The sequence below is a fragment of the Coregonus lavaretus genome, assembly GCF_964263955.1.
Source record: "Coregonus lavaretus genome assembly, chromosome: 9".
In the NCBI taxonomy this organism is placed as follows: domain Eukaryota; kingdom Metazoa; phylum Chordata; class Actinopteri; order Salmoniformes; family Salmonidae; genus Coregonus; species Coregonus lavaretus.
In genome coordinates, this window is record NC_139996.1 from 8,306,784 (window position 1) to 8,323,833 (window position 17,050).

Sequence of the window (17,050 nt, forward strand, 5' to 3'; positions counted from 1 at the left end):
TGGGATTTGGTGAGTGTGTGGAGGTTGTGCTAAGAGGGGGCTATTTGTACAGGAAGTCATTAAAATGGGGCGTGTTGTGCTGTTTTGGGGGCAGGTACGTAGGTCTACTTTAACACAGATATTTCACTTCATTTTGAATAAGTGCTATTTTTGGACCCAGACATATTCCATTATGTTCCACAGACCTCTATATCTGTGTATCTGCATTGTGGTATTAAAACTTTATCTGATTGATTGGTTACATGACAGCCAGCAAAGACATATGTCTTTACAAACAGCCTGGACTAAACAGGACCACACCAATATGACCTGGATGATGTTGAACTTTATTGACCTGTTTTCTCAGTTGGAACAAAGCTGGTCTAACATTTCTTCTTCTTCTTCTTCTTCTTCTTCTTCTTCTTCTTCTTCTTCTTCTTCTTCTTCTTCTTCTTCTTCTTCTTCTTCTCTTGGAATTTCAAAAAATGTTGTATGTTGTCCAGACACTTGACAGGGAAGAGCAGCTCAGTGTCTCACAGTCCACAAAAAAACAAAAAACGATTATTTGTTCAAAGCATGGAGGAGAAAGAGTTGAGTCTTTAGACTAGAAAAGAGGGCCCTTTCAGTCTAGTGATTGATCTGAGGTAACCTTGTCAGAGTCAGGGTTATGGATCAGCGCTAAAGGGACGTTAATCATTTCCAAATGCTCTTCAAGTATCCATCTTAGATGAAACTGATATAAGTAATAGATGTTTTTCCAGTTATCGTTTCTGTTATTTCTGTGCAAAATATATTTTCATCAAGTCTACACTCAAAGATAGCCTTTGAAAAACTGTTTATGAGAAAGTAGCGCATGCAGCAAATCTGGTTATATGCTTACTGAGAACAACAGCGCCCCCATTTTGCCTGAATGACGCAAGGGCAACAGAACTATTACATGGTCATAAAGATCTACATTGTCTGGCAAACTGAACAGAAAAGAGGAGAGATATTGTTGGTTGGTCTAGGACAGAACTGGTTTAGCACAGATTCTTTCATTGGTGACAATAATCCCCTGTGTGTCAGCTAGCTTGACCTTTTGAAACTTTTTGCAAAGAACAAATGTTTACGGCAAATACTGCAGACAGAGTACTTTAGCTTTGCCTTCCATTCTGACATTTTACCAAAGAAAAAAATCACATTGTGAATAACGGAGTGACAACAGAGAGAAAGGTGGCATTGTTTGTTGCCATGACTCGTGTTCAGTTGCCAGTGTGTTCTGTTGTCCGTGTCATCACTAAGCTGTGGGTGTGTGATTGACTGGCTCGGAGAGTCCACAGACTCCACACCACAGGCCTCGTGTTAGTTTCACAGCAGAGGAAAGAAAGACATCATTCTGTTTAGGGGCTTTAATATGCCCCAATGACGTGGGAGACAATAGCGTTGTGTGTTAAAGTGTTCAGATAGCTAGACCACTCCGTTGGAGTGTTAACCCATTAAAAATAATGAGCTTTTTTCCTCTCTTCCAAGTGGAACCACTTTCATTATGCTGTATCTAGGTATGTATCTCACGTGTGTGCGTGTGTGTGTGTGTGTGTGTGTGTGTGTGTGTGTGCGTGTGCGTGCGTGCGTGCGTGCGTGCGCGTGTGTGTGTGTGTGTGTGTGTGTGTGTGTGTGTGTGTGTGTCTGACTGCAGAAACAACGGTCTGGTCACAGGTTTGTCCTTTACTTTACTTGCTGACCAGTTTAACTACATGGACCCAGTCACTATTTTCCACACTCCTTAACTGCCTCTAGTTTTACTATGGGAAAACATTTTCCACAAATAAAGTATAATCCCCATGCCATGAGTTTGTAGTTATTCTAAATGGTTTGTTTTCAACCAGTATGTTCTTCAAAGCAACAAAAATTCCAATAGGCTTAAGTTCATTGGTCATCCTGTACAAATCTATTACTTAATCCAATGTGGAAACATTTGCATTGTTCATCGTTACATTGAAACATCTAATGACTTGTTTGGTCAAAATGCATAGTTACAGTGCATTGGGAAAATATTCAGACCCCTTGACTTTTTCCACATTTGTTACGTTACAGCCTTATTCTAAAATGGATTCAATTGTTTTTTCCCCTCATCAATCTACACACAATACTCCATAATGACGAAGCAAAAACACGTTTTTAGATAGTTTTGCAAATGTATTATAAATAAAAACTTAAATATTACATTTACATAAGTATTCAGACCCTTTACTCAGTACTTTGTTGAAGCACCTTTGGCAGCGATTACAGCCTTGAGCCTCCTTGGGTATGACGCTACAAGCTTGGCACACCACTGGCTCCAGGTCATCTATAAATCACTGCTAGGCAAATCCCTGTCTTACCTTAGCTCACTGGTCACCATAGCAACACCCACCCGTAGTCTGCGCTCCAGCAGGTATATCTCACTGGTCATCCCCAAAGCCAACACCTCCTTTGGCCGCCATTCCTTCCAGTTCTCTGCTGCCAATGACTGGAACGAACTGCAAAAATCTCTGAAGCTGGAGACTCTTATCTCCCTCACTAACTGTAAGCGTCAGTTGTCAGAGCAGCTTACCGATCACTGCACCTGTACACAGCCATTCTGAAATTAGCCCACCCAACTACCTCATCCCCATATTGTTATTTATTTTGCTAATTTGCACCCCAGTATCTCTATTTGCACATCATCTTTTGCACATCTATCATTCCAGTGTTAATACGAAATTGTAACTATTTTGCACTATGGCCTATTTATTGCCTTACCTCCATAACTTACTACATTCGCACACACTGCATATATATTTTCTGTTTGTATTTTTGACTTGTATGTTTTGTATACCCCATATGTAACTCTGTGTTTGTTGTTTTTATCGCACTGCTTTGCTTTATCTTGGCCAGGTCACAGTTGTAAATGAGAACTTGTTCTCAACTGGCTTACCTGGTTAAATAAAGGTGAAAAAAAAAAAAAAAAAAAAACTGTATTTGGGGAGTTTCTCCCATTCTTCTCTGCAGATCCTCTCAAGCTCTGTCTGGTTGGATGGGGAGCGTCGCTGCACAGCTATTTTCAGGTCTCTCCAGAGATGTTCAATCGGGTTCAAGTCTGGGCTCTGGCTGGGCCACTCAAGGACATTCAGAGACTTGTCCCGAAGCCACTCCTGCTTTGTCTTGGCTGTGTGCTTAGAGTCGTTGTCCTGTTGGAAGGTGAACCTTCACCCCAGTTTGAGGTCCTGAGCTCTCTGGAGCAGGTTTTCATCAAGGATCTCTCTGTACTTTGCTCCATTCATCTTTCCCTCGATCCTGACTAGTCTCCCAGTCCCTGCTGCTGAAATACATCCCCACAGCATGAGGCTGCCACCACCATGCTTCACCGTAGGTATGGTGCCAGGTTTCCTCCAGATGTGACGCTTGGCATTCAGGCCAAATAATTTAATCTTGGTTTCAACCTACCAGAGAATCTTGTTTCTCATGGTCTGAGAGTCTTTAAGTGCCTTTTGGCAAACTCCAAGCAGGCTGTCATGTGCCTTTTACTGAGGAGTGGCGTCCGTCTGGCCACTCTACCATAAAGGCCTGATTGGTGGAGTGCTGCAGAGATGGTTGTCCTTCTGGAAGTTTCTCCCATCTCCACAGAGGAACTCTGGAGCTCTGTCAGAGTGACCATCTGGTTCTTGGTCACCTCCCTGACTAAGGCCCTTCTCCCCCGATTGCTCAGTTTGGCCGGGCGGCCAGCTCTAGGAAGAGTCTTGGTGGTTCCAAACTTCTTCCATTTAAGAATGATGGAGGCCACTGTGTTCTTGGGGACCTTCAATGCTGCAGAAATGTTTTGGTACCCTTCCCCAGATCTGTGCCTCGACACAATCCTGTCTCGGAGCTCTACGGACAATTACTTCAACTTCATGGCTTTGTTTTTCTAAAAACCTGTTTTCGCTTTGTCATTATGGGATATTGTGTGTAGATTACTGGGGATGTTTTATTATTTACATTTTAGAATAAGGCTGTAACGTAACAACATGTGGAAAAGGTCAAGGGGTCTGAATACTTTCCCAATGCACTGTATCTCTAGAGTCTCTGATCAAAGTTTCATCATAAGCATTACAGAGTGTCACCTAAGATAAAATCACTGAACACATTTTGTTAAATCCCATCATGTTCTAAATAGTTGGTTTCTACTGTTGGAGTAAAATGTCTAAGATAAAATCACTGAATGAATTTGGTTAAATCCCCTCATGTTCTAAATAGTTGGTTTCTACTGTTGTATTAAAATGGCTGATTTACATGATGTGTGTGATAATGTATGATTCACACCATAGTCATGGATAAAATAATATCAGTCTATTTTCCATGGAACACATTCACACTCAAGCTGTTGGCACATTCCACTGAACCCCTGGGGTCCACCCTTCTCAAACCTCCCACGTTTCTCCTGGTTGGACCATTGTGACACCACGACACACAGTCTTGTGGAGCGTTACACACACACACACACACATGTGCACACACACAACAGCATACACAGACACATGTATGCACACACATACTCTAAAAGTATAGGGAAGCTATTCTGAAAGTATCGTTTACCAAGCTACCAATTACTTCACACTGGAAGAAGTTAATCTACACTAAAGCTACCCTTAAGAAAAAGATAGTTTACTAAACTAAAGTTACTTTGAGAAAGTAGTTCACTACATTCAAACTACTTCATGATAAATTATCATATCTAAATCTGAAATGTCATAGACTGCAAATTGCAAGAACAGATCACTCTGGAGTCATACAGATGTAGGATCTGAATTTGAGGCAGTTTACTGCAGCAGGAAAATAATCCTGCAGCAACAGGAAATGTGAATTATTATGTGGATTATAATTAATGGAGATTTATGTAGGGGTTGATACATTTTCCGTAAAGGGAATATCAACTCTGAAATTTCAAAGTGGAAATTACAATCTTCAGAAGCCTATTTAAATCACAAATACACTACAACAGGGTGGTCAAATTAAGATCCTATATGTTAACAGAATGTGTAAATTTTGCCTATTAAACACAAAAACAAAGTGAGAATTAGGCAGGTCTGTTGAGAAAAAAGAAAGGGCACACACAGTCGAACTGCTACCACACTCTGCATTGGACCAGTGCTGGAATCCCCCCCCCACATAACATGCAGCTGTTACAAATGGACACTTTAGACATGACCTAATTCAGTCCGTCTCGTTTATAGTCAAAGTTGATACTCCTCTGTCTCCGAAAGCACTGCATGGGCACATCTCTGACATACAGACAATACTACACGTGGGCTTGGTTGCCAATTGCTTCAAGTAAACCAGTTGCCAGAGAATATTTTGTAATAATGTGTTGGGATTCTGAAGCCTTCATGATCTGTCACATTTTAACATTGGTACAGAAGTACTGCTGCATGACATTTTCTGCCGTTGCTCCCTTGAGCAAGGCACTTAACCCCTTAATCTACTCTAGGGTTGCTGCACCCCATTTGGCCTTCCAACCCCTCAGGTGTCTGTTTATATTTTTTTATACCTTTATTTAACTAGGCAAGTCAGTTATGAACAAATTCTTATTTACAATGATGGCCTACACCGGCCAAACCCAGAAGACGCTGGGCCAATTGTGCGCCGCCCTATGGTACTCCCAATCACGGCCGGTTGTGATACAGCCTGGAATCGAACCAGGGAGTCTGTAGTGACACCTCAAGCACTGAGATGCAGTGCCTTAGACTGCTGCGCCACTCAGGTGTGTTTGTCAAGTGTTGGGTTTAAAGCAAATGGACAATACCAGGTACACTTTAAATAGCATTACTGAAGCAAGAATATCTGATATGCAGATTCAACCTACTTTTTTCATATCTCCCACAGTCCTTTTCCACAGGGTGGCTAGTAGGTCAGTCTACCATGGATAAACCCAGTGAAAAAAATGTCATCCATTTTATATGATGCTCCATTGCCATCTAGTGGCCATCAATGGTACAGTTCTGCAAAAATAAAAAAGTGTTTTTCTTACTGTATTAAAAGGCGGTTTTACTTTTCAAGTTTTAATGTCACATGCACAAGTACAGTGAAATGTCTTTCTTCCAAGCTCTAAACCCAACAATGCAGTAATCAATAACAATGTAATACTAAAAACAACACAACGTAGAACAAGAACGCACAACAAATAAAAATAAGAAATAAGAAGAACATGATAAAGTAATAAATAAGCTGTATACAGGGTCAGTTCAATACCATATTTACAATGTGCAGGGATACTGGAGTGATAGAGGTAGATATGTAGAGGGGTAAGGTGACTAGGCATCAGGATATACAGTTGAAGTCGGAAGTTTACATACACTTAGGTTGGAGTCATTAAAACTCGTTTTTCAACCACTCCACAAATTTCTTGTTAACAAACTATAGTTTTGGCAAGTTGGTTAGGACATCTACTTTGTGCATGACACAAGTAATTTTTCCAACAATTGCATGTAGTTTGCGTTTACTAAATTGACTATGCCTTTAAACAGCTTGGAAAATTCCAGAAAATGATGTCTTTAGAAGCTTCTGATAGGCTAATTGACATCATTTGAGTCAATTGTAGGTGTACCTGTGGATGTACTTCAAGGCCTACCTTCAAACTCAGTGCCTCTTTGCTTGACATCATGGGAAAATCAAAATAAATCAGCCAAGACCTCAGAAAAAAATTTGTAGACCTCCACAAGTCTGGTTCATCCTTGGGAGCAATTTCCAAACGCCTGAAGGTACGACGTTCATCTGTACAAACAATAGTACGCAAGTATAAACACCATGAGACCACGCAGCCGTCATACCGCTCAGGAAGGAGACGCGTTCTGTCTCCTAGAGATTAACGTACTTTGGTGCGAAAAGTGCAAATAAATCCCAGAACAACAGCAAAGGACCTTGTGAAGATGCTGGAGGAAACCGGTACAAAATTATCTATATCCACAGTAAAATGAGTCCTATATCGACATAACTTGAAAGGCCGCTCAGCAAGGAAGAAGCCACTGCTCCAAAACCGCCATAAAAAAGCCAGACTACAGTTGCAACTGCACATGGGGACAAAGATTGTACTTTTTGGAGAAATGTCCTCTGGTCTGATGAAACAAAAATAAAACTGTTTGGCCATAATGACCATCGTTATCTTTGGAGGAAAAAGGGGGTGCTTGCAAGCCAAAGAACACCATCACAACCGTGAAGCACGGGGGTGGAAGCATCATGCTGTGGGGGTGCTTTGCTGCAGGAGGGACTGGTGCACTTCACAAAATAGATGGCATCATGAGGAAGGAAAATAATGTGGATATATTGAAGCAACATCTCAAGACATCAGTCAGGAAGTTAAAGCTTGGTCGCAAATGGTCTTCCAAATGGACAATAACCCCAAGCATATGTATGTAAACTTCTGACCCACTGGGAATGTGATGAAATAAATAAAAGCTGAAATAAATCATTCTCTCTACTATTATTCTGACATTTCACATTCTTAAAATAAAGTGGTGATCCTAACTGACCTAAAGCAGGGAATTATTACTAGGATTAAATGTCATGAATTGTGAAAAACTGAGTTTAAATGTATTTGGCTAAGGTGTATGTAAACTTCCGACTTCAACTGTATAATAAACAGAGTAGCAGAAGTGTAAATGATGATTGTATGTGAGTGGGTTTGTACGACTGTGCGCGTGTGAGTGGACCTTAGTAATTTGGACACCGAGGAACATGAAGCTCTCGACCCGCTCCACTGCAGACCCCCCCCCCCCCCCCCCCCCAGAGGTTGTTGCTCTGGCACTGACCTCCTCCCTATAGGCTGTCTCATCGTTGCCGGTGATCAGGCCTACCACCGTCATGTCATCAGCAAACTTGATGATAGTGTTGGAGTCGTGCTTGGCCTCGCAGTCATGGGTGAACAGGGAGTACAGGAGGGGACTAAGCACACACCCCTGTGGGCCCCCGTGTTGAGGGTCAGCGTGGCGGAGGTGATGTTGCCTACCCTCACCACCTGGGGTCGGCCCGTCAGGAAGTCCAGGATCCAGTTGAAGAGGGAGGTGTTTAGTCCCAGGGTCCTAAGCTTGGTGAAGAGCTTGGAGGGTACAATGGTGTTGGACGCTGAGCTGTAGTCAATCAACAGCATTCACACATAGATATTCCTCTTATCTAGGTGGGTGAGGGCAGTATAGAGTGCAATTGAGATTGCGTCTTCTATGGATCTGTTGGGGCGGAATGCAAATTCTGCTGAGGGGAGGACGGCTCATAATAATGTCTGGAACGGCGCCAATGGAATGGCATCAAACACCTGGAAACCATATGCTTGATGTATTTGATACCATTCCACTAATTCCGCTCCAGCCGTTACCATGTGCCCGTCCTCCCCAATTAAGGTGCCACCAACCTCCTGTGGACTGAAGCCCCTGCAACATGCTGCAGGCATCAGAGCCTGTAAAATATGTAAACAGTATTGATGTTGTTGTCTGATGTGCACAAACCAGGACAGAACATGGCCTGAACTGCATTACTAACTGTTCAACAACCACCAATCAAAAGCTGTGTGCCCTCCTGCACTAGCCTCATAGGCTATGGCTGCGTTTAGACATGCAGCCCAATTCTGATATGTTTTCCACTAGTTGGTCTTTTGACCAATCACAACAGATCTTTCACGTCAGATTTTTTTCAGAGCTGATCTGATTGGTCAAAAGACCAACGAGTGAAATAAAGATCAGAATTGGGCTGCCTGTGTGTGCCACAGTCATAGACACACACAACAGCTGCTAAATCGCAAACCTGTGTGTGTGTGTGTGTGTGTGTGTGTGTGTGTGTGTGTGTGTGTGTGTGTGTGTGTGTGTGTGTGTGTGTGTGTGTGTGTGTGTGTTTTGTCAGAGTGAAAAGAGCATCCCACCGTGTGAGATAAACATGGAGGTTCCAATAGAAAGCTTTTCAGAGGGATGTTCCTATTTCTTTATATCTCCACTTACTATTTGGCTTCTCTTCTCCTCCAGTTTTCTGCTCCTAGATTCATGTTTGTATACATGTACTCAGCACAGCAGTTGAACTCCTGAAGGCCCCATTCTATTTGTTTATCAACACACAGCCAAGTGATTTGTGGGCACTGACAGATGTTTTTTTTAAACATTTTAATGTTAACAAGCCAGTTTTAGATAAGGTCATGGTGATTTCTTACCTTTTGTGGAGCTTCCTTCCAAAGCAAATGTGACAACAAGCACAACAGCATCAATTGTTGGATAGGATGGTGAAAGAGAATAATCTTTAATGCACGCAGGAAGTATTTGTCATTTTAAATCATCACTGTGCATGTTTATTTAGTTAAAATGTTAATTGATTTTAATCATTTTTTTCCCCTGAGCCTCTTTTGGCCATTGACATGCTCAGTCTGATGTGAGGACCTTAGGAACCAAATGAGAAGATATTGGCCATGTTCGAGAGGATCAAAACCGTAATGTACCATGGGTAAATTGTGACTGACTGACTGACTGATCTACAAATAATAATGAGTAGTTATTTATGATGCAAGGTTCTTTGTAGATCAGTAAGTCGGCAGTCGCTTGCGCTATTGGCTGCAATGTCGAACAACTCATTTACATACGGAGCCCTGATTGGCTGATAGGATTGTCTAGAGCCCACCCCCTTATCCAGATGAACGGTCATTGGTCTATTTATTATAATCAGATCCGATTGTGACGTCATGATCTGGGCCAAAAACTCCCTCCCATCTGAACAGGCTGAAATTCCAGGCATTTCTTTCAAACAGCTCTTACACTAAAAGGGTATAATCGTCATTTTCACAATTTCACAGTGTTATTTCGACCTCATAGTGTGGAAATATATATATTTTTTAAACAGGAAATCACGTCTTTAACTGCACTGCCCCTTTAACTAAGGACAGCAGAATATGGGCTATATGGTTCACGATGGCCAGGATATCACCAGACCTTACATGCAGTGTAGAATAACTATGTGGCCTTATGTGATCTGTTTTTGAATCAGGACATTGCAAAATGCACATAGACATTTATTCATTTAGTGTATATTTGATTTATACAGGTAGCCTAGATACCATTGAGATAAAAGTTATATTGTAGTGACCTAGCGACTTCATCAAGCGGTTTGGACCCCCTGGCGTAATGGTTAAGGAATTGGCTTGCTAGTCACTGGATCTGGATTCAAGTCCCGGTTGGGGCTACCCCCAGAATTCACAACAATTTATTTAAGCAATAAGGCCTGAAGGGGTGTGGTATATTTGCCAATACCACGGCTAAGGGCTGTTCGACACGAAGCGGAATTCCTGGATATAGCTGAGGTATATTGACCATATTATAAATTGGGTGTTTCAAGCCCTGAATGCTGATTGACTGATAGCTGTGGTATACCAGACTGTATAACACAGGTATGACAAAGCACTTATTTTTACTGCTCTAATTACGTTGGTAAACAGTTTATAATAGCAATAAGGCACCTTGGGGGGTTGTGATATATGGCCAATATAGCACGGCTAAGGGCTGTATCCAGGCACTCCGCATTGCGTCATCCATAACAACAGCCGTGGTATATTGACCATATACCACACCCCTTCGGGCCTTACTGCTTAATTATACCACAAACCTTTCGAGGTGCCTTATTGTTATTATAAACTGGTTATCAACATTGACGACATCAATGTACGGCAATTATGCATTTTCATCTACTCATACCTCCCAGTCAGTTTACCTAAACGCTTCAATGAATTCTTCCAGGTTAATTCTGAAATCCATCTATATAACACAAGACACTGTGATAACCTTCACCCTCCCCACGACCGCACCTCACATAGTCAATTGCCAAAACCTCATCATCCCTCAATAACTTCAAGCGAAGACTGGGGGTCAGCCTGATGAACCAAACTTCTCTGTAATCTCCTCCATATAGCCCAACTCTCACACACTCATATCCACACATGCACACACACATTTAAACAAAACATATACTGTTTATTTATTTTTGTGATTTTTTTGGTGTGGTTTTTATATAAGCCTTGGGCTTCCAAGCTGCACACCGTTTATTATTGACTTGTTTTTATCTGTTTGTTGTTTATCGCTTATTTTCTTTGGTGCAAATAAGTTAAACCTTAAACCTTAATAGAACAGTAAACAAGTATATCTGCGTCATACCCGTGGTATATTGTCTGATATACACACAGCTGAAATGCTGTTTCAGCCAATCAGCATCCAGGATCAAAACGACCCTGTGTATAATGTGCTACAACATCTGGAAAATACAGTAGAAGTACAGTAAGCTACTGTACTACAGCTGCAATCTCTCTCCACCAGACGTCTGTGTGCAACAGTCTGGGAACGACTTTACCACAGCCACACAGCTGTGACAGCTCTACAGACGAATACACCCCCCCCCCCCCCCCCCAATAAACTTTACACCACACACTCATACACATAAACAAACTTACTTTCAAACAATTTACTTAAATACCGTTTGTTAGAAAACTATGCTATGTAGTTTTTTTGTAAAGGCGCGTTTAGGCTACAGTTTTTTGTGTGTTTTTTTTACTCACTCCGCAGACTGCAGCAGAGCAGGGTAACATGAGGTCAGACAGACAGCTGACCAACTGGAACAGCTCTTGATATCAGCCTCCCTGTCTGTAGAGCAGTGCCTCCAACGCAGTTGATCTGACCAATTAAATACCAGAAGACTATTTCAGCGGGAGGGGACTTCGATACGTAGACTCTTTTTATTTGCTATGCCCTTTATTACACTTGGCAGGTAGACAACAAAAGTCAACTGCTACCTCTGAAGGACATTGTTGACTTTCTCCTGGGCACAATAGAGCTAAAAACTCACCACGATTAGGCCGATTGGATTGAAATCAGCCACTAAAGAGGCAACATGTCTGGGATCAAGAGTTCAGTGAATTTGCTGAGGGTTGCAGTCAGGTCGCAGATCGTCTCCAAAGCCGCCCTGTCACACAAGCCTGCGAAGCACCACATATCCGCTGGCGTAAGTACATGCAGCAGGTTGCTGCGCACTTTCCCTTTCCTCAATGCTCCCAGCAGCGCGCGTAAAAGCCTGTCCATCCCAAATCCATTAGATTTCTGTCGATATGAAGCATGATTTTGCAGCATTATAAGATTATATCAAAGTAATATGGGTTAATGTAAAGAGGGTGATATTAATAACGGACAATGACAGCTCTCACACTGGTAGGCTATAGGGTCATGGCTAGAAAAGCTACAGCTTTTGTCAAATTAAGGTCAAACGTTTATTTTTGTTGCATTTTAGCTAACCCTACCCCGAACCTTTTTCCTACCCTTAACCAAATTATCCTAACCTGCTACGTTAATTCTCCTAACCTGCTATGAAAAGGCAAATCTAACAAAAGCTATATCCCATCTAGTGAAAACCAGCCTGGTCTATAGGGGAAGTGCGGATAACGTCATTAGCACTTTAAATTCCTTCACGTAGACTAGTAAGTAGTCTGTTGCATGCATGGATAATTCAAGTCCTTTATTTTTATGTGTGTTTGACATTTGTTTTATGTATTTGGTATCGGATAATTAAGCTACTCAAATTTTCTGCCTTATAGGCTAGCTCATGTGCATGGAGCCTACTTGAGATTGTGCCAATAATGTGACCTTGTAGGACTTTGCCAAATATAGTCAAACTGTGCCCAATTTGATTTAAATCTACAGGGAAGGATACTGATAGAAATGGCTCACCCCTGTTTAAAGAAAAATTTGAGTTATCTCATCAAGGGTGAATTCAGAACAACTGGGACACTTTTTGCATTTCCGTCTTCTGTAACCTCTTCAAACATCTATCCAACATATTGGCCCAACACATGATATGTTTCTGAAATCCTCAAGATGTTTCCTAATCACACACACACACAAAATGTTGATATCATATTCACAGGAGGCATGACACACCCATTTGTGTACACTGAGTCAAAACCATATTTTCAACTTGCATTTGGTGGACTGGGACAGCAGGTTAGATAAACTGGGACACCCTTATAGTACTAATGGTACCCCAATGGCAATTCAATACAACTGTATGTGATTAGGAAACATCTTGAGGATTTCAGAAACATATCATGTGTTGGGCCAATATGTTGGATAGATGTCTGAAGAGGCTACAGAAGATGGAAAAATCTAAAAGTGTCCCACTTTTTCTGAATTCACTCAAATAAGAGTACTAATAAGAGTACTAATAACAGTACTACAAGGAAAAATGAACAGGATATAGTACTACAAGAAGTAGAGCACAGTACAGGTGGTCCCTAATGTAAACTGGATATATTTCCTCCTTTGGAAATGCCTATAAGACTTTAACTACTCCATGCTGTGCTACTTTAACTACTCCATGCTGTGCTACTTTAGCTACTCCATGCTGTGCTACTTTAGCTACTCCATGCTGTGCTACTTTAGCTACTCCATGCTGTGCTACTTTAGCTACTCCATGCTGTGCTACTTTAGCTACTCCATGCTGTGTTACTTTAGCTACTCCATGCTGTGCTACTTTAGCTACTCCATGCTGTGCTACTTTAGCTACTCCATGCTGTGTTACTTTAGCTACTCCATGCTGTGCTACTTTAGCTACTCCATGCTGTGTTACTTTAGCTACTCCATGCTGTGCTACTTTAGCTACTCCATGCTGTGCTACTTTAGCTACTCCATGCTGTCCTACTTTAGCTAGCTATGATTGGTAAAGCGGGACAACCAAAATGACTGAATTACAATTTAAACATAATATTGAAACATAATATTGAAACATCCCATATGGAAAAGTAATATATGGCAATATATGTATATTACTTATATGTTTTATATGGGCAGATATGGTGGAAACATATGCTTATATGTTTATTACATATATGTCAAAATATATGTGACCTTATATGCTTATATATGTGTGACACACAGTATTCAAATGTTTATTACATGAATGCCTCTTACATGCCACAATACATGTTAACAATATGTGTTAACATATTTTTTACGGGAGCATTATTTCAGTGATACTTGTAGTCATGGTAATAAAACAGAATAAACAACAAAACACAAAAAACTTCACCATTAATGCCCTATTTGCAATGATTAATTAGTAAATTCATTTAAGGCATAGTTCACTTTTTTACACCTTATAGTCAGTCAGATGGTTCCTTTCCCTGAAAGTAGTCCATGGGCCAGGAGAAACTGTCATCCATGATTTACAGTTGTTTAAATAGCCACTAATAACATTGAGGTGTATTTGGCCATAAACATTTAACTTTGACTAATTGCCCCCATCAACCCCCATAGTTTTTTTGTTAGCCATCAATTTATTGATTAAAAAATAAATAAAAAGAAACCTGTTATGGGGTATTCATTTTTAATGGGATACTGAGAGCTTTCAAGATTTAGGTCATTTTTCTACTTACTCAGAGTCAGATGAATTGATGAATACATTTTTATGTCTATTGAAACATAATATTGAAACATCATATTTTCAAGATCAAATAATTGTAGGCCTAAACATAATGTCATGGTGTTGTTTTCATCCAGGAACAAGCCATTGCATTGACAGCCTTTTTTGTCACCATCCTGGGACCGTCTGGTTATGTCCTCGCTCACATGGAGGACTACAAGCACCACTCCTAAGTGGACCTGTCCTGACTGTCCTCCGATCCACTTGACCGGTGCATTACTCCAGATGGCGTCTCCTGAAGTCTCCTAAACCCTTTATATGAAGGATGATTATATTAATGAATGTACCAATAAATGAATGTCCCAATACTATGACTGTCTCATCTTCTGATCTAAACCATCACACACATGCACATTTAAAGCACATACTGTACACTATATATACGGAAGTATGTGGACACCCCTTCAAATGAGTGGATTTGACTATTTCACCCACACCCGTTGCTGACAGGTGTATAAAATCGAGCAGACAGCCATGCAATTTCCATAGACAAACATTGGCAGTAGAATGGCCTTACTGAAGAGCTCAGTTACTTTCAACGTGGCACCGTCTAGGAGCAACAACGGCTCAGCTGCGAAGTGGTAGGCCACACAAGCTCACAGAACGGGACCACCGGGTGCTGAAGCGCGTAGCGCATAAAAATTGTCTGTCCTTGGTTGCAACACTCACTACCGAGTTCCAAACTGCCTCTGGAAGCAATGTCAGCACAAGAACTGTTCGTCGAGAGCTTAATGAAATGGGTTTCCATGATCGAGCAGCCGCACACAAGCATAAGATCACCATGCGCAATGCCAAGCGTCGGTTGGAGTGGTGTAAAGCTCGCCGCCATTGGACTCTGGAGCAGTGGAAACGCGTTCTCTGGAGTGATGAATCACGCTTCACCATCTGGCAGTCCGACGGACAAATCTGGGTTTGGCAGATGCCAGGAGAATGCTACCTGCCCCAATGCATAGTGCCAACTGTGAAGTTTGGTGGAGGAGGAATAATGGTCTGGGGCTGTTTTGTATGGTTTGGGCTAGGCCCCTTAGTTCCAGTGAAGGGAAATCGTAACGCTACAGTAAACAGTGACATTCTAGACGATTCTGTGCTTCCATCTTTGTGGCAACAGTTTGGGGAAGGCCCTTTCCTGTTCAGCATGCCCCGTGAACAAAACGTGGTCCATACAGAAAGGGTTTGTTGAGATCGGTGTGGAAGAACTGATTGTCCTGCACAGAGCCCTGACCTCAACCACATCAAACACCTTTGGGATTAATTGGAACACTGACTGCGAGCCAGGCCTAATCGCCCAACATCAGTGCCCGACCTCACTAATGCTCTTGTGGCTGAATGGAAGCAAGTCCCCGCAGCAATGTTCCAACATCTAGTGGAAAGCCTTCCCAGAAGAGTGGAGGCTGTTATAGCAGCAAAGGGGGGACCAACTCCATATTAATGCCCATGATTTTGGAATGAGATGTTCAACGAGCAGGTGTCCAAATACTTTTGGTCATGCAGTGTATATTTTCAAGTAGATAGGTAGGCAGAAGATACATTTCTGTTCTCACAAAAATGGACAAAGTATATATTCTATTATATATACTATTCTATTCTGATAGCTAAAGCTCTTGTGGTGCATTTACAATAATAACAGCAAACTATATACCGGTACAGCATTCTTCAGTAATGCGAGACCCGTTATTCTATTCTGACTGGAAAGAGGGATGCTTTCTGCAGTATATGTGATCAGTAGACTACTGTGGCTTTGCCAATACATAAGTGGATTAGAAAGTAACAAATATTGAGGTACTGCCAACAAACAAGTGAATTTGTAACGAGTAATCAGAACCTGCAACGGAATTCAGCATTGATGATAAGGGCATTCATTATATTAGACTATAGAATTGATGTACACTGAACTAAAATATAAACGTAACATGTAAAGTGTTGGTCCCATGTTTCAGGAGCTGAAAAACAAATCCCAGAAATGTTCCATACGCACAAAAAGCTTATTTCTCTCAAAATGTTTGGCACAAATTTGTTAACATCTCTGTTAGTGAGCATTTCTCCTTTGCCAAGATAATCCATCCAACTGACAGGTGTGGCATATCAAGAAGCTGATTAAACAGCATGATCATTACACAGGTGCACCTTGTGCTGGGGACAATAAAAGGCCACTTTATAATGTGTAGTTTTGTCACACAACACAATGCCACAGATGTCTCATGTTTTGAGTGAGCGTGCAATTGGCGTGCTGCCTTCAGGAATGTCCACCAAAGCTGTTGCCAGAGAATTTAATGTTAATTTCTCTGCCATAAGCTGCCTCCAACATTGTTTTAGAGAATATGCCCTCCATGGCTGCACCCCTGCCCAGTCATGTAAAATCCATAGATTAGGGCCTAATTAATTTATTTCAATTGACTTATTTCCTTATATGAACTGTAACTCAGTTAAAACTTTGAAATTATTGCATGTTTCGTTTATATTTTTGTTCAGTATAGATTCGATTTTATTATAAAAATGGTATTTTTGAAAATATGTAAACAACATAGCCTAACTTTTTTATGAAAAGGTTTGATATTCCCGAAGCTACTGAAAAAAACATTGAATCCACCCAGAAAACACTTTCCATTACATTGCA